Source organism: Entelurus aequoreus, linkage group LG14, assembly GCF_033978785.1.
Source record: "Entelurus aequoreus isolate RoL-2023_Sb linkage group LG14, RoL_Eaeq_v1.1, whole genome shotgun sequence".
In the NCBI taxonomy this organism is placed as follows: domain Eukaryota; kingdom Metazoa; phylum Chordata; class Actinopteri; order Syngnathiformes; family Syngnathidae; genus Entelurus; species Entelurus aequoreus.
This window is the reverse complement of record NC_084744.1, coordinates 53712180-53737493: the sequence shown is the minus strand read 5'-3', so window position 1 is coordinate 53737493 and position 25314 is coordinate 53712180. Positions and strand designations below refer to the sequence as shown.

Here is a 25314-nt window from a genome sequence, read left to right as displayed (position 1 = left end):
TGATGGAAAGCGCCTCCCGACATAGCGACTGACTTGTTGGAATGTCCACCGAACACATTTGAAGGTATTTAACATTACTTCCATCTGGTGGCTAAAGTGGATTGTGCAAAACCCCCCCGTTCGTCACGTTTCATGTGTCAGGTAAACCGCGACGAATGGGGCCATATGAATCCCCTTCTTACTGTATGATTCAGTCTTTGTATGATCTTTTTAAACACATTACTATCAAAAACAAAGGTCCCAATGCATAATAAAACTGATGTAGGTGCACCCCTGCTATATTTTACTATGCCACCTGCTCAGTGGCCTTGTGGTTAGAGTGTCCGCCCTGAGATCGGTAGGTCGTGAGTTCAAACCCCGGCCGAGTCATACCAAAGACTATAAAAATGGGACCCATTACCTCCCTGCTTGGCACTCAGCATCAAGGGTTGAAACTGGGGGTTAAATCACCAAAAATGATTTACTGCTGCTGCTCACTGCTCCCCTCACCTCCCAGGGGGTGAACAAGGGGATGGGTCAAATGCAGAGGACAAATTTCACCACACCTAGTGTGTGTGTGACTATCATTGGTACTTTAACTTTAACTATATCTCTGCTACACAACTGCGTGGACAACCTGTTGACCTGCTGTGACACAAGGATAACTTCGGATAAACTTGGCCTAACATATATATAGGCCCTTGACCTTGTGGTTCAAAGCCATTAAAGGGGCTGTTTACAACTTGCTCAAAGTGACATTTTGCTGATATATACACACCAGTGTTTTTTTTTCATGGCTAAAAATTCTACTCGCGTGTAAGATTACTTTATAAAAGAAATGCACGCTCAAAGAGACGCAATTATTGTTGTTACATTTCCAGATTTTTTTTTTTACATACACACATGCAGGTCTTGATGGAATTCCAGGAGGGTGCATGTCTCGCCAGAACACCCGTTTGAATTTTAGAGCAAGGTGAAGTGAAGTGAATTATATTTATATAGCGCTTTTCTCTAGTGACTCAAAGCGCTTTACATAGGGAAAGGTGCGACAAACTCGTCTATCCTCTTCTAAGATAATAACTCTTATTACCGTGGTGAAAACTATTTTTGAATGTATTTAATTAATTTGATAGTTTTCAAAATAATGGGCACCACAAAAAATGTAATTATTGGCCTAATTTTAACAGAAAATCCTATAATACATTAAACATACTTTTCTTCATGCACTCAAAAATAACTTTTATAACATTAATTTGAAATGGCATTGAATAACATAGTGAACATACTGGATAGCTTTGCTTTTGGTAGTAAGTTATAAGTTAATTATATAATATAAAAATATAATAGTATATATTATATACTGTATATATAATATGTAAATTTTACAAATGTTATATTGCTACTATGATAAATTTTTTGTCTACTTTATACCTTTTGTTTTTGCCCTTTTTGTGCCCTTGTGTGCACGATGATCCTTTCCATCCTTATCCTTTCCATCCTTTGTAACTGAGCTACTGTAAATATAATATATATATTATAAATATATATAATATATTTTGCATATATGTTATATTTCATATTTCTACTGTGATACATTTTTTGTCTACGTTATACCTTTTGTTTTTTCCCTCTTTTTGTGCCCTTGTGAGCACGACGATCCTTTCCATCCTTATCCTTTCCATCCTTTGTAACTGAGCTACTGTGTGGAACAATTTCCCTGTTGGATCAATAAAGTTTGTCTAAGTCTAAGTCAGCAAATGGGCTACAAATTCCTAAATTTGGCTGCTGACATATGCAGTACCATCCATCCATCCATCCATTTTCTACCGCTTGTCCCTTTCGATTGTGTCAAAATTACAAGGGACAAGCCATAGAAAAGGGATTCATTATTAATCTACTTGTTCATTTACTGTTAATATCTGCTTACTTTCTATCTACACTTCTGTTAAAATATAATAAGCACTTCTTCTTCTGTTTGAATGCTTTACAAAAGTTTTGGGGGATACTATAAATTTGGGTATCGATCTGATACAAAGTAGTTAGAGGATCATACATTGGTCATACCTCCTGTGTCCAGTGACGTACAGTATTTATAGAGTTCATAGACAATAAAAAAATATAATAAAAAATATTGATATATACAGCTGTTGTACTTGATTTTATATACCGTAATTTCCGGACTATAAGCCGCTACTTTTTCCCCTCGTTCTGGTCCCTGCGGCTTATACAAGGGTGCGGCTTATTTACGGCCTGTTCTTCTCCGACACAGACGAAGAGGATTTCGGTGGTTTTAGTACGCAGGAGGAAGACGATGACACAATGATTAAAGACTGACTTTTCATATACCGGTAGGCTGGTTATTTTGATAACGTACAGGCGAGCACTTTGTATTACTTTGCACCGTTGTATTATTTGTACTCTGCACGAATGCTGTTCGCCTTGTCAAAGATGTGAAAGTTTGATTGAATGATTGAAAGATTTATTGTTAATAAATGGGACGCTTTGCGTTCCCAAATAGTCATCTCTGTCCCGACAATCCCCTCCGTGGCAGCAGGAACCCCTATATACTACGCTAATTACACATCAAAACCCTGCGGCTTATAGTCGGGTGCGGCTTATATATGGAGCAATCTGTATTTTCCCCTAAATTTAGCTGGTGCGGCTTATAGTCAGGTGCGGCTTATAGTCCGGAAATTACGGTATATACACAGGTATATATATATATATGTATATATTATATACATATATATAATATATACATATATATATATATATTATATATATATATATAAAATATATATATATATACAGTATATGTATATAATATATATATATACAGTATATATATATATATTAGATAAATATAGCGCACTTTCCGCGCGCGCGATGATGTCACGTTATCGATGAGAAAATGCATTTTTAGACAATATGATTTGCCTGAGCGGCTAGGAGACACCGTGAGTAGCAAGCGGTACAAAGTAGATAAGAAAAATAATAATAATTTTAAAAAAACATTTTTTTTTTCTTTTATTTTTTTATACTTGGGACTTCCCGCGGGCCTGATTTTGGACGCTTGCAAGCCGTAGTTTGGGGACCCCAGGTTTACAAACTCGGGGCGTACGTCCCAGTATACAGGAAGACTTTGGTGGCAAAGCCCAAACGATTTACTGATGATTTAATGATTTCAAAAATATATATTTTGCATTCAATACCACAAATTTAATTCAGTACATCATCAGATTTTAGAATAGAATAGAAAGTACTTTATTGATCCCTGGGGGAAATTCAGCACCACAGTTCGCTCACAATAGACAATAATAATAATAAATAATATAATATATATAATATATTTGTCAAGAAGGGAAGGTTGCAGCTTGCTGCGGGGTTGTTCTTACAGTGCAAAGACGGCTCCGGACGACAGCGTGAAGGTAGGCTTGGATTTATTTAACATAAATAACTCACTACCATAACCACAAAAATACAACAAAAAAGGCAAGCGTGCCTAAAACACAAATGAAGCTGCTAGTTAGCAGAAGCTATGACATGGACTTTGAAAACTTACTTGGTCAGCAAGAGACATGAACTGGTGTGACAAAGACAATGCAGGCAGGACGAGAGAACAGAAAGAAAGACTTAAATAACACAGACATGATTAACAACAGGTGCGTGACTCAAAACGTGAAACAGGTGCGTGACATGACAGGTGAAAACTAATGGGTGACCTTGGAAACCAAACAAAACAAGGAAGTGCAACCAGGAACTAAAAAGAGAGTCCAAAAACCAAGCAAAACATGGCCAAACAAAAACATGATTAACACAGACATGACAATATTATATATATAATATATGAATAATATAAATATATTATACATATACTCTACATTTAAGTGCAGCCAAGAAACAACACTAGCAAAATTCTAAATGTGTCGATCGGTACATTCCTAATATTTACACAGTAAAAGTTCAAACAAATACCGTATTTTTCGGAGTGTAAGTCGCACCGGAGTATAAGACGCACCTGCCGAAAATGCATACTAAAGAAGGAAAAAAACATATATAAGTCGCACTGGAGAATGAAAAAAAACTGCGACTTATAGTCCGAAAAATACGGTACTCAACCTGTTGCTGCAGTACAAAGTTGGAAGCTATGACTACTCAAAAGTGGCAGAAAATTACCTGTTTTTAATTGGTCTCAAAGGTAGGGTGAGAAATTTCTTTAATCTTACATGCCAAACATACCGTGCCTTAACCATGCTAATACTTTAATCAGATTAACTTTTCTTTCACTCCGAGTTTAGAGCCGATATAAAAAAACGGAGCGGGGAAATCACAATGATTCCCAGACACTACTTTCGACGCTACGCCGTGAATGAAGCGGCTATCCACGTGGCGACCGCCCTCCTGATGAGGGGTCCCTCTCTATCTCTTATGTCGTGAGGGTTTTGACTCACGTGTGTGCATCAGAGATAGTAAGTAAAGTTGCGTCACGCCCTAGAAGAGGGCAGTTCAGCAGTTGTCACTTGAGTCCTAAAAACCTGACTCTTTGGCGTTGACTTTGAAAACCGTGACGCACGAAGCCCGAAGTTGAACGGTGAAGTTCTTTGCTTCTAAAGACAAGCGTAAGCGTCCTTGGTGTTCCTGGTAACTGAGATAATCCCTATGAGAAAACTACAGTCATGGTCAAAAGTTTACTTACACTTGTAAAGGACATGATGTCATGGCTGTCTTGAGTTTCCAATCATTTCTACAACTCTTATTTTTTTTGTGATAGAGTGATTGGAGCACATACTTGTTGGTCACAAAAAAACATTCATGAAGTTTGGTTCTTTTATGAATTTATTATGGGTCTACTGAAAATGTGAGCAAATCTGCTGGGTCAAAAGTATACATACAGCAATGTTAATATTTGCTTACATGTCCCTTGGCAAGTTTCACTGCAATAAGGCGCTTTTGGTAGCCATCCACAAGCTTCTGCTTGAATTTTTGACCACTCCTCTTGACAAAATTGGTGCAGTTTAGCTAAATTTGTTGTTTTTCTCTGACCTGGACTTGTTTCTTCAGCATTGTCCACACGTTTAAGTCAGGACTTTGGGAAGGCCATTCTAAAACCTGGGTTTTGCTGGGTATTGTGGCCAAACAGCTCAATTTTTGGTTCATCGGACATCACATGGACAAAGATAAGACCTTCTGGAGGAACGTTCTGTGGTCAGATGACACGAAAATGTAGCTCTTCTATGTTTGGAAGAGAAAAGGTGAGGCCTTTAACCCCAGGAACACCAATTCCTACCGTCAAGCATGGTGGTGGTAGGTAATTTTTTTTTATCCTGTCCAGCTTCTCAGGCAAATCATATAGTTGATGTAGATGCCCATATCGGCTGTTCAGATTTACTTTACAAAAGAGAAGTGTAGGATACATCTCTTGTTGCCTTATTTGTATTTGACTTTATTAAATGTATTTATATTATCATTTGGTGCATCCGGGCCGGAGCAGGAGTGGATAGAAAGAGAAAAAAAAGGAAGACAGAGGGGGAAATTGTGGGGACAAGAGGGGGATAAGACAGAGAGACAAAAACAACAACAACAACAACAACAACAATAGGGCAACATCAGCAAATAGGATATGTACAAATATGATGGTAAAAGTGATAGCAAAGAAGCAGTTAGCGAAATAAATAATACAGAAATGACAATGAGCATTATTACACTACAAATGGAGCATTACAAATACCAATAGAAATAGTGCTATTGATAATGAACAATACCAATAATTTACCTCTATTATCAACAATCGTTTTGACCACGATTGTATAGCAAACCCTGACACCACAAGAGAACCGAATATCATTGATGGATCAAAATGACTGTCCTTCGAACATGGCTTTATGGTTATGGTTATTTTCTTAGTTTATTTCAAACATGCATACAATTAGAACATAGTACTTCCCATATTTCCAGTTTTTCATTACAGCATGTCGGAAAAGGAGGGGGAAGCAGATCTCATTTAATAGTAACCCTTTTCGTATTGTAGCAGTTAACACATTTGTTTGTACTCAATTTGTAACGCAACAGTGAAATACATAAATAAATGAGTAAATAAATAAATGGTAAGTAAATAAATCATTATTAAATACATAAATAGACAATAAATAAAGTTCAAATAAATAAATAGTTAAGTAATTTATGGTTTACATTATGAAATGAGTAAGATTATCAAATTTTTTGACGAGGTTCAAGATGTTTATCAGGATTCTTCTTCTTTGTACTTTGTTAATATTGAGTTTGAACACTTTCTTATATTGGATCATATTAGTACATTGTTTGACTTCAACTTCAACTTAATCCATCCCATAATTTCATTCCACATACCGATATGCTAAAGGTCTTAAGTGTGCATAAAGTCGTGGTCAAAAGTTTACACAATCTTGTTTTTTTGTGATAGAGTGATTGGAGCACATACTTGTTTGTCACAAAAAACATTCATGAAGTTTGGTTCTTTTATGAATTTATTATGGGTCTACTGAAAATGTGAGCAAATCTGCTGGGTCAAAAGTATACATACAGCAATGTTAATATTTGCTTACATGTCCCTTGGCAAGTTTCACTGCAATAAGGCGCTTTTGGTAGCCATCCACAGAACTTTCCTCCAGAAGGTATTATTATTGTGATGTCAGATGAAACAAAAATTGAGCTGTTTGGCCACAATACCCAGCAATATGTTTGGAGGAGAAAAAGTGAGGCCTTTAATCCCAGGAACACCACACCTACCGTCAAGTATGGTGGTGGTAGTATTATGCTCTGGGCCAGTTTTGCTGCCAATGAAACTGGTGCTTTACAGAATGGGACAATGAAAAGGGAGGATTGATTACCTCCAAATTCTTCAGGACAACCTGAAATCATCAGCCCGGAGGTTGGGTCTTGGGCGCAGTTGGGTGTTCCAACAGGACAATGACCCCCAAACACACGTCAAAAGTGGTAAAGGAATGGCTAAATCAGGCTAGAATGAAGGTTTTAAAATGGCTTTCCAAAAGTCCTGACTTAAACGTGTGGACAATGCTGAAGAAACAAGTCCATGTCAGAAAACCAACAAATTTAGCTGAACTGAACCAATTTTGTCAAGAGGAGTGGTGAAAAATTCAACCAGAAGCTTGTGGATGGCTACCAAAAGCGCCTTATTGCAGTGAAACTTGCCAAGGGACATGTAACTATATATTAACATTGCTGTATGTATACTTTTGACCCAGCAGATTTGGTAGACCCATAATAAATTCATAAAAGAACCAAACTTCATGAATGTTTTTCGTGACCAACAAGTATGTGCTCCATTTACAAACTTTTGACCATAACTGTACATGTTTTAAATTAGATTTTTCTCTTAGGTTATATGTCTCTTCTTTTGTTGGGAATGGTTGTACGTTCTTGGGTAGCAGGTTATAGTTTGCTGTGTGCATAATTTTAGCTGTTTGAAAACGCACCAAGTCGTTAATTTTCAGTATTTTTGATTCAATAAATAAAGGGGTTGAATAATCTCCATATCCAACATTATATATTATTCGGACTGACCTTTTTTGTAACACGGTTAGTGAATGAACTGTACTTTTATATTTATTTCCCCATATTTCCACACAATAACTCAGATATGGTAACACTAAGCTAAATATTAACAGAGTAAATTAATAAATAAAGAGATGGTTTGTTTTGTTTGAATCTCAGTAAACCAAAAACAATCTATTTGGTAACAGTAAGAGAGAAAGACTGACAAATACAAATAGACGGAGTAGACATTGACAGGGTGAAATAAATCTTTAATAATAATAGAAAATAAAAATGACCGGAAATCTCATATAAAACATAAGGTGGAAAAAAAACACTATAAATAAAGCAACATTTGTTGTGGACCAGAAATCACTGCATATTCTCTTCTGCTCGCTAGTGTTACCATATCTGAGTTATTGTATAGAAACATGTGGAAATAACTGCAAATTTACACTTCATTCACTACTAACCCCGTTACAAAAGAGTTAATAGGAATACTAAATTCAAAAATATTGAAATTCAATGATTTGGTGTATTTGAAAACAGCAAAAAGTATGCACAAAGCAAACTATATTATAGCCTGCTACCCAAAAAAGTACAACAATTCTTCTCAACAAAAGAGGAGAAATTTGTATGCACGTACAACACTTAAAAACATTAACATATCAGTATGTGGCTTTTAATTACGAAATAGATTATATAAGCAAAGAACTCAAACAATGTACTAATATGATTTAATTTACAGAAACTTTTTCAAATTTAAAGTGTTGACAAAGAAGACAAATCCTGATTAACATCCTGATCCTAATTGACAAATGAGACATAATCTATCATGTCTATGGGAATCACAGTTTATTAAGAAGAACTATCTATTGAACTTTATTGATGTTTGATTTATAAAACATTTTTAATTGATTGTGTTACGAATTGAGTACAGGACGTGAACAGACAACTGCTATGAAACGGAAAAGGGGTTCGAAATAAACTAATGCCATAACCAAAATAATGAATAATATAATATATATAATATATAATATATTATATATATTATTTTATGTTGACATCTATAATTCTTTCCAAACTCGGTGAATATAAATCCTTGAACACTACAGGGCGTTGGGATTTGAATAAAAACCAATAGAAGTTTGGTGTTTGTTTACTTATTTTTTTGCACTGACTTATTATGGAGGTTAGTTGGTGTCTGTGGAGGGCGCCGTGGCCTGCGGACCTGCAGCGAAGCGGGGTGTGCCAGGACCGGCTTCGAGATCAGCGACAGGTGCGTAGATGGCCCACCTGGGCGTGCTTACAGCTACCTTGACCCTATGTTTTTGTCCCTCATACCAAATTTCCACTGGGACCATAGGGTACTCGTGCACATCCCCATGAACACATCTAATTTTTAGCCGTGTTGCCTGCCCCAAAGCCCAGGGTTGAACCAGGTTCTGGTGGATCATGGACTGCCCGCAGCCCGATTCCACAACCGCCTGGTATGTACTCCCTTGTATCCTTACCGTGATACAATACGTCTCACCCGGACCGGGGGAGGGCACTGAAGGTCCTGGCACACCCCGCTTCGCTGCAGGTCCGCAGGCCACGCCCCCCTCCACAGTGTCTTTATTACAAAAGCTTTTTTTGACATTGAAATTTTTGCATTCAAAATTTGTGAACTGAATCAAATTATGCAGGCAATTTCATTTGTTCAATTAATTTTATTGCATAATCACATTTAAATGAACGGAAATGGGGTGGCCTCCGATAAGGTGGCGACTTGTTCAGGGTGTACCCCGCCTTCCGCCCAAATGCAGCTGAGATAGGGCCCAGCACCCCCGTGACTGCGAGAGGGAAAAGCGGTAGAAAATGGATGCATGGATGGGTCTTGAGTTTTGAAGCAATGAATAATGCAGCTGAGATAGGCTCCAGCACCACCAGGGACAAGCGGTAGAAAATGGATGGATGGATATTTCTGCACTGAATTTTTATACACTGTACTTTAACAATATGCATTTTTTAAACACACACATTTTGTTTACAACTTCAATCAAATTACGTGGACATTTTGTTTATGAATTAAATAAAATAATGTGGGTAATTTCATTACATAAAAATTTGTGAGGAACCTTTTTTTTTTTTTTAAAGTGCAGTTTGTTCAAATAAAGTGTTTTGAAATTTAGTGTTTAAAAAATTCAGTGCAGAAATATTTGTCGCTTCAAAACTCAAGACTCATTTTCGTTAAATTAAATTATGAAATGAAATGAAATTGATATTAGGGACCAGCAGTAGAAAATGGATGAAATTTTATAAAATTGTCAGCATAATTTGATGTAAAAAAAAAATCAGTTCAAACACAAAAAATTCAGTTAAAAATAAATTAATTGTCCAAAAAAATGCTTTCGTAATAAAGACACAAATAAATAATTTAAACATACAATTGATGAAACAATTGTATGTAGTAAAACGAAATTAGGAGATTGTTTTATCTTGTTACATGTTGTTAAATCTTGTTTAATAGTTTGTGTGTTAATTGATACAAATTGAGTTTGGGTTTGCCAACAATCATTAAGTTAAGTATAAAAAATCAATTAAATTATGAAATTAAATGAAATTGATATTAGGAACCAGCGGTAGAAAATGGATGAAATGGACGAAATTTTATGAAATTGTCAGCATGATTTGATGTAAAAAAAATTCAGTTCAAACACAAAAAATTCAGTTAAAAATAAATGAATTGTCCAAAAAAAGCTTTCGTAATAAAGACACAAATAAATCCTTTAAACATACAATTGATGAAACAGTTGTATGTAATAAAACGAAATTAGGAGATTGTTTTATCTTGTTACATTTTGTTAAATCTTGTTTAATAGGTAGTGTGTTAATTGATACAAATTGAGTTTGGGTTTGCCAACAATCATTAAATTAAGTATAAAAAATAAATTAAATTATGAAATTAAATGAAATTGATATTAGGGACCAGCGGTAGAAAATGGATGAAATGGATGACATTTTATGAAATTGTCAGCATAATTTGATGTAAAAAAAAATCAGCTCAAACACAAAAAATTCAGTTAAAAATAAATTAATTGTCCAAAAAAAGCTTTCGTAATAAAGACACAAATAAACCCTTTAAACATACAATTGTTGAAACAACTGTATGTAATAAAATGAGATTAGAAGATTGTTTTATCTTGTTGCATTTTGTTAAATCTTGTTTAATAGTTAGTGTGTTAATTGATACAAATATTAGGGACCAGCGGTAGAAAATGGATGAAATGGATGAAATCTTATGAAATTATCAGCATAATTTGGTGTAAAAAAAAAAATCAGTTCACAAAGTTCAAACACAAAAAATTCAGTTAAAAATAAATTAATTGTCCAAAAAAAGCTTTCGTAATAAAGACACAAATAAACCATTTAAACATACAATTGTTGAGACAATTGTAAGGCTGCAGCTAACGATTATTTTTCTATCGATTATCTTTCGATTAATCGGTTAATCTATCGATTATTTTTTCCGATTAATCTGTAGATTATTTTTCCTTTTACCGATTATTTTTTTATTCAAAATGAAGATGAAAAAATAAATGTAGGCCCGTTTTTTCAAAAGGCATGGCTTTTATTTACAAAAAAAAAAGAAGTATGGCCACTCAGTCAACATTGACAACAACATGACTAAATATTCTGTAACAATGTAAACATTTAAAACTTTTAACATTTAACAAAATTAAAAGTAGCTTATTTGCTTTTTAATGTGCAAATATAAAAGTCAACATCCAGTGCAAATCTTAATATTCTGCAATAGTATAAGCATTTCAAAAGTAAAATTATTGGTTATTTTGCTTTAAAATGTGCAAAAATAAAGATAAACATCCAATACAAAAAAGCGCAAAACGAAATATTCTGTAACAACAGTGTAAACATTTCAACAAAAGTGAAAGTATTGCTTATTTGCTAAAATGTGCAAAAATAAAGATAAACATCCAATACAAAAAAGCGCAAAACGAAATATTCTGTAACAACAGTGTAAACATTTCAACAAAAGTGAAAGTATTGCTTATTTGCTAAAATGTGCAAAAATAAAGATAAACATCCAATACAAAAAAGTGCCAATCTAAATATTCTGGAGCACTGTAAACATTAAGTATTGCTTTTAAAATGTGCAAAATAAACATCCAGTCCAACACAGTACACAATAACCAATTCTACTCATTCCAGTGAGTGACTAACAGTTGTAATGAAGAAAGGTTAGCATGTGTACATGCTCTGGTTCTTTTCTTGTTTACAATATTCCCAGCAGCTGAAAATAGGCGCTCAGAAGGGGTCGATGTGGCTGAACTGAGAGGTAATTAGCCTTCACCTCAAGCCAGGACTGCGAGTGAGCTGAGCTGCAGTTTATATTTCTAGAAGGTCAACGGGCTCATAGTGATGTTACTAGTAGTTGACTGGGAGGTGTTTATTATCATTTGGGGAGAGTCCGCTGCCTGATGCTCACCTGCTAAACACCTATCTGCTCCACGCTGAAGCGCTGACTACATGCGCTCTGAATACACACTGCTGATTGGCTGATAATGCTTCGTGTGTACCAATCAGATGGTTGTGTGGGTGGGACAATGCTGCGTGTGTACCAATCAGATGGTTGTGTGGGTGGGACAATGCTGCGTGCTGAGACAGAGGCAGAGGAGCGAAGCAGCTTGTTAAGACTTTAGCAGCTAAAGTTAGCTTTAGCTTAGAAACTCGTTTGGTACACCCCCGTACCGAACCGAAAGCCCCGTACCGAAACGGTTCAATACAAAACACGTACCGTTACACCCCTAGCAGATACAAATGACACATTCATGTTTTTGTGTAATGATGACAACGTATGCTCACGCGGACGATTAGTTGATGGTTTTCTTTTCAAATGTTCGTTCATAGCCGTTGTGCTGCTATGATAGGCCATTTCCGCTCGACACAGTGTGCATACAACAACATTATTAGGCCGTTTATTGAAATACTCCCACACTTTTGACCACTTTTGGCATGCTTTTCCCCCCTCGCTCGCACCGCTCGCATCGTCTGCTTTGATCGTCTGCTTTGCGCTTCGCCATGACGGTAGTGTGACGTAAATATGCGACGCGTCGACGCACAAAAACGGCGTCGATGTATTTACGTAACCGATGACGTCGACTATATCGACGCGTCGTTTCAGCCTTAGACAATTGAGTGTAATATAAGGAAATTAGGAAATACTTTTATCTTGTTACATTTTGTTAAATCTTGTTTAATAGTTAGTGTGTTAATTGATACAAATTGAGTTTGGGTTTGCCAACAATCATTAAATTAAGTATAAAAAATAAATTAAATTATGAAATTAAATGAAATTGATATTAGGGACCAGCGGTAGAAAATGGATGAAATGTTATGAAATTGCCAGCATAATTTGATGTAAAAAAAAAATCAGTTCACAAAGTTCAAACACAAAAAAATTCAGTTGAAAATAAATTAATTGTCCAAAAAAAGCTTTCGTAATAAAGACACAAATTAACCCTTGTAAACAATTGTATGTAATAAAACGAAATTATGAGATTGTTTTATCTTGTTACATTTTGTTAAATCTTGTTAAATAGTTAGTATGTTAATTGATACAAATTGAGTTTGAGTTTGCCAACAATCATTAAATTAAGTATAAAAAAATAAATAAAATTATGAAATTAAATGAAATCGATATTAGGGACCAGCGGTAGAAAATGGATGAAATGTTATGAAATTGTCAGCATAATTTGATGTAAAAAAAAAAATCAGTTCACAAAGTTCAAACACAAAAAAATTCAGTTAAAAATAAATTAATTGTCCAAAAAAACCTTTCTTAATAAAGACACAAATACAATTGTTGAAACAATTGTATGTAATAAAACGAAATTAGGAGATTATTTTATCTTGTTACATTTTGTTAAATCTTGTTTAATAGTTAGTGTGTTAATTGATACAAATTGAGTTTGGGTTTGCAAACAATCATTAAGTATAACCAATGCACGCCAAACATCAATCAACCCTATTTCAAGTACAGCAAAAATTATACTCAATCTACAATCTTGCATAATATACAACAAAACTTTCCAAGTTCAGAAAAATGCCGTGCAGAGAGAGGCCTTTTCAAAGAGGAGACGGAGGAGTGTCAGAAATGGTGAGAAAAAGAGCAATTACAAAAGAAACGGGTGTGCACAGTGGGAGTGGGGTTAAGGTGGGTGCACTAAAGTCATTGTGCAGATGAAAGTCATGTGAGAGTCACAATGGGGCCGAAAGCATGAGAAAGGGAGACCAAAGAGTAGGACAATGAGACAGACAAATCCCATCAATTAAGAACGGTCCAAGTCCAAATTGGTGAACAGGAGACCAAGGCTGGCCCTGAGGGGCCCCCTTTGGCAAGAGAGATACCTTGGTAGTGGAAGTAGCAGAGAATTCCATGAAAACATAAAATAAGGATGATGCTGTTTCTTCATGTAGCCCCGAACACTTAATTTTAGCCTGATTTAGCCATTCCTTTACCACTTTTGACAGGTGTTTGGGGTCATTGTCCTGTTGGAACACCCAACTGCGCCCAAGACCCAAACTCCGGGCTGATGATTTTAGCTTGTCCTGAAGAATTTGGAGGTAATCCTCCTTTTTCATTGTCCCATTTACTCTCTGTAAAGCACCAGTTCCATTGGCAGCAAAACAGGCCAAGAACATAATACTACCACCACCATGCTTGACAGTAGGTATGGTGTTCCTGGGATTAAAGGCCTCACTTTTTCTCCTCCAAACATATTGCTGGGTATTGTGGCCAAACAGCAGACTTTTTGTTTCCTCTGATATCACATGGACAAAGATAAGACCTTCTGCAGGAAAGTTCTGTGGTTAGATGAAACAAAAAATTGAGCTGTTTGGCCACAATACCCAGCAATATGTTTGGAGGAAAAAAGGTGAGGCCTTTAATCCCATTTTGACAGAAGAACCACCATTACATGTTGAATAACAATTTCAACTAAGTGTGAAACCTGGTTGAATTTTTGACCACTCCTCTTGACAAAATTGGTGCAGTTCAGCTAAATTTGTTGGTTTTCTGACATGTACTTGTTTCTTCAGCATTGTCCACACGTTTAAGTCAGGACTTTGGGAAGGCCATTCTAAAACCTAAATTCTAGCCTGATTTAGCCATTCCTTTACCACTTTTGACGTGTGTTTGGGGTCATTGTCCTGTTGGAACACACAACTGCGCCCAAGACCCAACCTGCGGGCTGATGATTTTGTTTGGAGGTAATCCTCCTTTTTCATTGTCCCATTTACTCTCTGTAAAGCACCAGTTCCATTGGCAGCAAAACAGGCCCAGAGCGTAATACTACCACCACCATGTTTGGCGGTAGGTGTGGTGTTCCTGGGATTAAAGGCCTCACCTTTTCTCCTCCAAACATATTGCTGGGTATTGTGGCCAAAGTGCTGACTTTTTGTTTCATCTGACATCACATGGAGAAAGATAAGACCTTCTGGAGGAAAGTTCTGTGGTCAGATAATACATTATGTTCTTTACAAGTGTATGTAAACTTTTGACCGCGACTGTATGTTTGGTCAATAAAAAAAAAACGTGTCAAATGCACCTGCTGCTTGCTTGTCCAAACATGACCTTACTGCTAAACACACCTGCTTTTTTATTTTATTTTTTACGACAATTAAGGTACTCGAGGGAGTACAATATAAATAATCGAGGAGTTACCCCGGAGCTGGAAGGTCACCGCGGAGGGAAGCTAGCCGGCTAGCAATGCCTGTTAGTCGGACGTGACCACCCGGCATTCCCGTGGTGGTTACTCCGGCAACGTAAAGCGTGTATATATATTTTTTTTTTTTTTTTTTTTAATTCACATCTCCAACAACCACATACGCGTTATTATTGACATATTTATTCAATACCGTTATTATTATTATTTTGCCAAATACGACTGGAGTCTTTGTGACGTCACCAGACGGGGTTAGCAAAGCTCATACACTGCATGACATGTGTATTATATGATAATATACATGACAAAAAACGTCTATTAAACACCTTTAAATATGATTATTAATAATAATACATATTCCAAAAAAAAGCACAGCGACCCTCCGCTTTATTTAGGCACATCTCGTTGACTGGTTGGTCAGTTACAATAGCTGCAGTTGTATTGGGAGTGGTAAAATGAAGGGTTCGCGCTCACCTTCTTTTATTCTGGAATCTTCTATGGTGGAAGTTCCCTCTTTTTGACGCTTTAGAGCAATGGTGGTCTGCTGGCCGTGTGTGTCCTTCAACACATGCTGCCCTGCTTATATCTGGTTACACACAGAAGGGGGCGGGGCTGTACAGCAAGGGAGAGAACCTTTGAACTTTCACAAGCCACTTCCGGTTGTATTTTGTTGCAATAATAATAATAATAATAATACATAAAATATATATTGCTACTTATTTGGCTGGAGTCTGACATTAAGCACATGGAACTCTAATCATCATCACAAGATTATTTGCTCAGATGCTATTTGCATTGTTTTGTGACTGGGTTTTTTAGCTTGAAACACAAAAATAAACACAAATAAACACCAAAGAACAGGGATATTCAACTACAAACCCCAAAACTAGTGAAGTTGGCACGTTGCGTAAATGGTAAATACAAAAATACAAGGATTTGCAAATCCTTTTCAACCTATATTCAATTGAATAGACTGCAAAGACAAGATATTTAAAGTTCGAACTAAGAAACTTCATTTTTTTTTTGCAAAAAATCAATGAATTAGAATTTAATGGCAGCGACACGTTGCAAAATAGTCGTCTTCGTAGTCTATTGCCAAGTCTGCCTTGATTGGAAAACACTCGCGATTGAGTCTGGGAGTAGGAACAAATGTGTTGCAGGAAGTGGCAAGTTAAAGTTAAAGTACCAATGATTGTCACACACACGCTAGGTGTGGTGAAATTCAATCAATCAATCAATCAATGTTTATTTATATAGCCCTAAATCACAAAAGTCTCAAAGGGCTGCACAAGCCACAACGACATCCTCGGCACAGAGCCCACACAAGGGACGTCGATGTGAATGACTATGAGTAACCTTGGAGAGGACCGCATATGTGGGTAACCCCCCCTCTAAGTACAGTCCCTAGTGGATCCACATAACAGTGAGAGTCCAGTCCATAGTGGGGCCAGCAGGAGACCATCCCGAGCAGAGACAGGTCAGTCGCGCAGAGACGTCCCAAACCGATGCACAGGCGAGCGGTCCACCCCGGGTCCCAACTCTGGACAGCCAGCACCTCATCCATGGTCACCGGAACCGGAATAACCCGGCGAGGGGGCAAAGGAGAAAAGAAAACGGCAGATCAACTGGTCTGCCGTTGATCTGCCGTTTTGATTGATATAATTGGCCCTTTGTGCGTCCCTGTCCGGCCCACGTGAGGCTAATTATAAATTACAAAATACATTTTAAAAAGTATCTATGTCGAGTGTGCAATACAACGGTGCTGCTTTTGTTTTGAAAATCGTTATTTGTATTACTTCCGTGTGGACGTATGCGTGTGCGTGATTGTGAGTGAATGTGAACAGCTGCAATCACAAAATAAAGTTGAAAAAACATCTATGTCCTGCGCGCAATACAACTGTGCTGCTTTTATTTTGAAAAGTATTATTTATGGGCGTGTGTCCGTGTGTAACCTGCGAGTGAAGGTGCACATGCAGCGACAAGTGATGCACGGTTTACACCCGAGACGCTAAAAAGAGAAAAGTTGATGACGAATGGCGTGTTTCCAACAAGACATGGACTGCAAAGCAACGTTCCCTCTAAGGTGCGTGCCTGCGCAATTGCGCACTGCTCAAACGTCCGCTGCGCGCAGCAAATATATGCCGCGCACCAAATCAAATCCTATCTGAATTCTAAACAAAATAAACATATTTATTCTATGTAATTTTGCAATGCAACTTTGAGTGACAGTGACAACAAGCGGCCCTAACGGTGTTCGTCAACACCGTTCAATTGAACACCGTTCAATTATTGTAACGTCTATCGAGATGCTTCGAGGCCAGGAATTATATCGATCACTTTATTGAGCAAAACTGTTTATATTCGGACATAACCACACCAAAAACATGAGTAAAACAATTCTATCTCGAAAAACTAGTCATTTTCTGCCGTACAAACCAGGCCAAAACCAACTTGTCATCTGTCACCAACACGCTTACCACTAAACCACTGGTGCGTTTATGGCCACACAAAAAGTCGGACAACTCAAACACCACACAAAGTTACACTATGACTCCTCAGTCATACGTGTGCTTATTTTACTGTCATTTATTATTAATGTTAATTTATTTATATTAGTCATGGAATGCTGTTACACACACTATGTTGAAGTATTACTATTATTATTATTAATTATTATTATTATTATTATTATTATTTATCTTACGGTATATATAAAAAATAATATTGAGCAAAATTTAATTGAAATATTGTCGATGTGGCCCTCCAGCAGTGCTCGGGTTGCTCATGGGGCCCCCGGTAAAAATTAATTGCCCACCCCTGATTTAAAGGCTAGAGTATACAAATGAGTTTTAAGATGGGACTTAAATGCTTCTACTGAGGTAGCATCTCTAACTGTTACCGGGAGGGCATTCCTTAGTACTGGAGCCTGAACAGAAAACGCTCTGTAGCCCGCAGATTTTTTTTGGGCTCTGGGAATCACTAATAAGCCGGAGTTCTTTGAACGCAGATTTCTTGTCGGGACATATGGTACAATACAGTCAGCAAGATAGGATGGAGCTAGACCGTGTAGTATTTTATACATAAGTAGTAAAACCTTAAAGTCGCATCTTAAGTGCACAGGAAGCCAGTGCAGGTGAGCCAGTATAGGCGTAATATGATCAAACTTTCTTGCTCTTGTCAAGAGTCTTGCAGCCGCATTTTGTACCAACTGTAATCTTTTAATGCTAGACATAGGGAGACCCGAAAATAATACGTTGCAGTAATCGAGACGAGACGTAACGAACGCATGAATAATGATCTCAGCGTCGCTAGTGGACAAAATGGAACGAATTTTAGCGATATTACAGAGATGAAAGAAGGCAGTTTTAGTAACACTCTTAATGTGTGACTCAAACGAGAGAGTTGGGTCGAAAATAATACCCAGATTCTTTACCGAGTCTCCTTGTTTAATTGTTTGGTTGTCAAATGTTAAGGTGGTATTATTAAATAGATGTCGGTGTTGAGCAGGACCGATAATCAGCATTTCCGTTTTCTTAGCGTTGAGTTGCAAAAAGTTAGCGGACATCCATTGTTTAATTTCATTAAGACACGCCTCCAGCTGACTACAGTCCGGCGTGTTGGTCAGCTTTAGGGGCATGTAGAGTTGAGTGTCATCAGCATAACAGTGAAAGCTAACACCGTACTTGCGTATGATGTCACCCAGCGGCAGCATGTAAATACTAAAGAGTGCAGGGCCAAGAACCGAACCCTGGGGAACTCCGCACGTTACCTTGACATAGTCCGAGGTCACATTGTTATGGGAGACGCACTGCATCCTGTCAGTAAGATAAGAGTTAAACCAAGACAAGGCTAAGTCTGACATACCAATACGTGTTTTGATACGCTCTAATAAAATATTATGATCGAAGGTATCGAAAGCGGCGCTAAGATCAAGAAGCAGCAACATAGATGACGCATCAGAATCCATCGTTAGCAATAGATCATTAGTCATTTTTGCGAGGGCTGTCTCCGTAGAGTGATTTGCCCTGAAACCGGATTGAAAAGGTTCACAGAGATTGTTAGACGCTAAGTGTTCATTTAGCTGTTGTGCAACAATTTTTTCGAGGATTTTCAAGATAAACGGAAGGTGGGACACCGGCCGGTAGTTCACCATGAGGTCAGGATCAAGGTTAGGTCTTTTGAGTAGAGGATGAATAACCGCTTTTTTGAATGCTAGGGGAACAGTGCCAGAGGAAAGTGATAAGTTTATAATATTTAGCACTGATGGACCTAATAATACAAAAAGCTCCTTGATAAGTTTCCCAGGAATTGGGTCAAGTAAACATGTTGTTTGTTTTGTGCCATTTACACATTTTAACAATTCCTCTAATGTTATTTCATCAAAGAGAGAGAAACTATTTTGGAGGGCGGTATCCGTCGTATTTTATTATTATAATTTTTTATTCTGCAAATTTTTAAAACTTTTTATTCGACCCCTTTTACCGTATTGCATTTGCACTATCTTGTTTAGCACACTCATTGTTTATGTTCTTTGTTTGTTTTTTGTTTTTTTGTTTTGCTTAGTTTTTTTTGTTTTTTTGTTTTGTTTTTTGTTTTTTTTGTTTTGTTTGTTTTTTGTTTGCTCCATGCTTTTTTAACCTGTAAAGCACTTTGGTTCAATCTAAAAAGTTGTTGAAAATGTGCTATATAAATAAAGTTGACTTGACTTGACTTGACGTATATACAGTCGTATCTGTGTTAATAGAACCCAGTTGTAGCTCTGCATTTGACCCATCACCCTTGATCACCCCCTGGGAGGTGAGGGGAGCAATGAGCAGCAGCGGTGGCCACGCCCTGGAATCATTTTTGGTGATTTAACCCCCAATTCCAACCCTTGATGCTGAGTGCCACGCAGGGACGTAATGGGTCCCATTTTTATAGTCTTTGGTATGACTCGGCTGGGGTTTGAACTCACAACCTACCGATCTCAGGGCGGACACTCTAACCACTAGGCCACTGAGTAGGTGTGTTGCTATGGAAACGGAAACAAATGCGCTGAAGAATTAGTTCCGGCTGTGCATAAAATGAGCAAAATACGGTAAATATTGAACATATTACATATTGTTATGATCTTGTCTCTTACTACATTATATGTAGATTTGCGGCATGTAAAAAACCCAAAACCAGTGAAGTTGGCACGTTGTGTAAATGGTAAATAAAAACAGAATACAATGATTTGCAAATCCTTTTCAACCTATATTCAATTGAATAGACTGCAAAGACAAGATATTTAACGTTCAAACTGGAAAACTTCGCTATTTTTTGCAAATACTAGTCATTTGGAATTTGATGCCTGCGACATGTTTCAAAAAAGCTGCCACAAGTGGCAAAAAAGACTGAGAAAGTTGAGGAATGCTCATCAAACACTTATTTGGAACGTCCCACAGGTGAGCAGGCTAATTGGGAACAGGTGGGTGCCATGATTGCGTATAAAAGCAACTTCTATGAAATGCTCAGTCATTCCCAAACAAGGATGGGGCGAGGGTCACCACTTTGTCAACAAATGCGTGAGCAAATTGTCGAACAGTTTAAGAACAACATTTCTCAACCAGCTATTGCAAGGAATTTAGGGATTTCACCATCTACGGTCCGTAATATCATCAAAAGGTTCAGAAAATCTGGAGAAATCACTGCGTGTAAGCGATGACATTACGGACCTTCCATACCTCAGGCGGTACTGCATCAAAAAGCGACATCAGTGTGTAAAGGATATCACCACATGGGCTCAGGAACACTTCAGAAAACCACTGTCAGTAACTACAGTTGGTCGCTACATCTGTAAGTGCAAGTTAAAACTCTACTATGCAAAGCGAAAGCCATTTATCAACAACACCCAGAAACGCTGCAGTCCGCAGCGGTACTCAGTTGTAATACACTTTTCCACCACTTGTGGCAGTAATGACAGTATCAAACAAACAGAGGAAGTCTGGAGCTAAACTCAAGAAGTTTCTTAAGTGCAAAAATTAAGACTAAAGTCGTGATGCTGTATTTTCATTTGCACTTCAATTTTATTGACAGTTTATTTGAGAAACATATACAGAACCCAAAACCAGTGAAGTCGGCACGTTGTGTAATTCCTAAATAAAAACAGAATACAATGATTTACAAATCCTTTTCAACTTATATTCAATTGAATAGACTGCAAAGACAAGATATTTAATGTTCCAACTGAGAAACTTAATTTTTTTTTTGCAAATAATCATTAACTTAGAATTTAATGGCGGCAACACATTGCAAAAAAGTTGGCACAGGGGCATGTTCACCACTGTGTTACATGGCCTTTCCTTTTAACAACACTCAGTAAACGTTTAGGAACTGAGGAGACACATTTTTGAAGCTTCTCAGGTGGAATTCTTTCCCATTCTTGCTTGATGTACAGCTTAAGTTGTTCAACAGTCCGGGGGTCTCCCTTGTGGTATTTTAGGCTTCATAATGCGCCACACATTTTCAATGGGAGACAGGTCTGGACTACAAGCAGGCCAGTCTAGTACCCGCACTCTTTTACTATGAAGCCACGTTGATGTAACACGTAGCTTGGCATTGTCTTGCTGAAATAAGCAGGGGCGTCCATGGTAACGTTGCTTGGATGGCAACATATGTTGCTCCAAAACCTGTATGTACCTTTCAGCATTTATGGCGCCTTTACAGATGTGTAAAAACAATTTGAAATGTGGACTCGTCAGACCACAGAACACTTTTCCACTTTGTATCAGTCCATCTTAGATAAGCTCGGGTCCAGCGAAGCCGGCGGCGTTTCTGGGTGTTGTTGATAAATTACTTTCGCTTTGCATAGTAGAGTTTTAACTTGCACTTACAGATGTAGGAACGAACTGTAGTTATAGACGGTGGTTTTCTGAAGTGTTCCTGAGCCCATGTGGTGATATCCTTTACACACTCATGTCGCTTTTTGATGCAGTACCACCTGAGGGATCGAAGGACTGTAATATCATCGCTTACGTGCAGTGATTTCTTCTGATTCTCTGAACCTTTTGATGATATTACAAACCGTAGAGGGTGAAATCCCTAAATTCCTTGCAATAGCTCGTTGAGAAATGTTGTTCTTAAACTGTTTCGACAATTTTGTTGACAAAGTGGTGACCCTCGCCCCATCCTTGTTTGTGAATGACCGAGCATTTCATGGAAGCTGCTTTCATACCCAATCAGGGCACCCACCTGTTCCCAATTAGCCCGTTCACCTGTGGGATGTTCCAAATAAGGGTTTGATGAGCATTCCTCAACTTTCTCAGTCTTTTTTGCCACTTGTGCCAGCTTTTTTGAAACACGTCGCAGGCATCAAATCCCAAATGAGCTAATATTTGCCAAAAAATAACAAAGTTGTCCAGTTTGAACGTTAAGTATCTTGTCTTTGCAGTCTATTCAATTGAATATAAGTTGAAAAGGGTTTGCAAATCATTGTATTTTGTTTTTATTTACGATTTACACAACGTGCCAACTTCACCGGTTTAATTTGAATTTAGTAACAAGTTATTATTTTTAGCACTGCATAATGGTATGCCAATTCATTATGTTAAGCCAGGGGTGTCCATAGTGCGGCCCGGGGGCCATTTGCGGCCTGCAGGTAATTTTTTAACGGCCCTGTGGCACATTTTAAAAAATACAATAAAAAAAACAAAAAACATAAACAGTGGTATAAAAGAACAAACAGGTGAAATGTAACAAGAATGTGTTGCAATGTTTACTCTAATGCAGGCTATTTATTTCTTCAAAAAATAATAATGAATAAAAATCAATGTTATTATGAATTCTTGACCTATTCAAGGCTCCAATTACTTCACATTAAATATTCCACTTTGAGATTTTTTTGGGGAAAATTATGCATATTTAGTGTTTGCCATTTAAAAAACAAAGTTTTTTTTTAATTGTTTTAAAAGAAGCGCCTGAAACGAACAAACATAAAAACATAAAGAACAATAAAACGGATAATTGACATATAGATCTGAAGTTGATCTTGAGACTATTGTGTTTAAAGTAAAAAAAAAAAAGTATGATTTATTTTTTTAAACTTTACTGAGCAGGACCCTTTTGGATCCCCAATAATTTTAGTGGGACTTTTTTCAAGTGTGATTGCTCAAAAATAATAATGAATAAAAATCAACGTTGTTATGAGTTATTGACCTTTTTAAGGCTCCAATTAATATATAATCTCAAATAGTCCACTTTAAAATTTTATTGGGGGAAAATATTCCATATTCTTTTCCATAAAAAAAACAGGGGTTTCTTGAATAATACTAAAAATAATAATACTAAATAATGACACAATTTTAATATTTTTTTGGACCAAAACCCTTTGGGGTCCCCGGGATCAAGCCTGAGTGGAGGCCTAAATGTATATTTTTTTATACATATATTGTATTGTTTTTTTAAAAATAAAAAATATTAAAATGGCCCCCGCTTGCTTTGATTTTCCAGTGTGCGGCCCTCAGTGGAAAAAGTTTGGACACCCCTGTGTTAAGCCAACCAAGTATTTCAGTGTACTTCCAAGGGTTAAAACAGGCCAAACTGTGGCACGGTCTTCACCTTGAACTGAGAACACACATAAAACCGGGGCCAGCCAGACTGTGTGGAATCCAAGCAATAGTTGACTTTTGCTACAGCTGTGAAAATATCATCTGGTGGAAGGAATAGTGGGAAGTGGAGCTATATTTAATGTGGTCATCAGGTTGCTGACTAAGTGAGAAGTCTCGATTTTTTTTTTTTTTTTCCAGCACACTTGACCCTCTCGTAGGGAATAAAAAGAAACGGCGTCATGTCGATCGAGCGTGCTGCTATTTTTTTGTTATAGCGCCATAATATCAATCCTGTTTGGAAATCAGCGCCCTTTGTTTGTACGACCTCGTGTTTTGTTTTTTTGGGGTAAACTGGCATTGGCAGAAAAACGCACACGTTGTGCCAGAAGGGGGACGGCATTGTGTCAATGTTGTGTGTCTGCAGGCGGGGATGGGAAACTGGGATTGGTTATGTTTGGTGGGCAGGGGCAAAGCAGACGCCGCAGGCGGTCAATTATTAGTAAACCTGTCAGACAAAAACACTTGTATGACGTTGTTTGTTAACATTTTTTACGATTGTGCCACTGGAAAAAACTTCCAAGACAAGCAGCGCTTTGGGTGTTTGGTCGCGGAGCTGCTGACATGTATTTTGTGTGAGCCAGTCGCTGGGTGGTCTGGGTTCAGGTTTGAGCCGTTTTCCCACCGCTGACACTTTAAATCAGAGCTGCGTACAAAAGCTGGACAGGAGATCTTAGGGCCAGAAATGTTTAGTAGTGGTACGTATTACTGCACATTTGATCAGTGGTGGGCCGTCCATAAATTCATAAAAGTACATTTTATTTTGTATTTACTTTTCATAAATACAAACCCCGTTTCCATATGAGTTGGGAAATGGTGTTAGATGTAAATATAAACGGAATACAATGATTTGCAAATCCTTTTCAACCCATATTCATTTGAATGCACTACAAAGACAACATATTTGATGTTCAAACTCATAAACTTTTTTTTTTTTTTTGCAAATAATAATTACCGTAATTTCCGGACTATAAGCCGCTACTTTTTCCCCTCGTTCTGGTCCCTGCGGCTTATACAAGGGTGCGGCTTATTTACGGCCTGTTGTTCTCCGACACCGACGAAGAGGATTTCGGTGGTTTTAGTACGCAGGAGGAAGACGATGACACAATGATTAAAGACTGACTTTTCATATACCGGTAGGCTGGTTATTATTGATAACGTACAGGCGAGCACTTTGTATTACTTTGCACCGTTGTATTATTTGTACTCTGCACGAATGCTGTTCGCCATGTCAAAGATGTGAAAGTTTGATTGAATGATTGAAAGATTTATAGTTAATAAATGGGACGCTTTGCGTTCCCAAACAGTCATCTCTGTCCCGACAATCCCCTCTGTGGTAGCAGGAACCCCTATATACTACGGTAATTACACATCAAAACCCTGCGGCTTATAGTCGGGTGCGGCTTATATATGGAGCAATCTGTATTTTCCCCTAAATTTAGCTGGTGCGGCTT

The 25314-nt window shown here is 37.4% G+C and overlaps 1 protein-coding gene across 2 annotated transcripts in view; it reads right to left on the bottom strand.

Annotated features, from left to right (window-relative positions):
* The window catches only part of tfr1a (transferrin receptor 1a), a 71390-nt gene extending 55547 nt beyond the window's left edge, over window positions 1-15843 (bottom strand). Inside the window, exon 1 of one of the 2 annotated variants that reach the window (XM_062070211.1) lies at window positions 15711-15843. The gene's annotated coding sequence lies outside the window, so the exon portion shown is untranslated. Of the gene's footprint in view, window positions 1-3541; window positions 3580-15710 lie in introns of those variants that run through there. The other variant, XM_062070212.1, reaches the window with a different exon arrangement.
* Between the last annotated feature and the right edge of the window lie 9471 nt (window positions 15844-25314).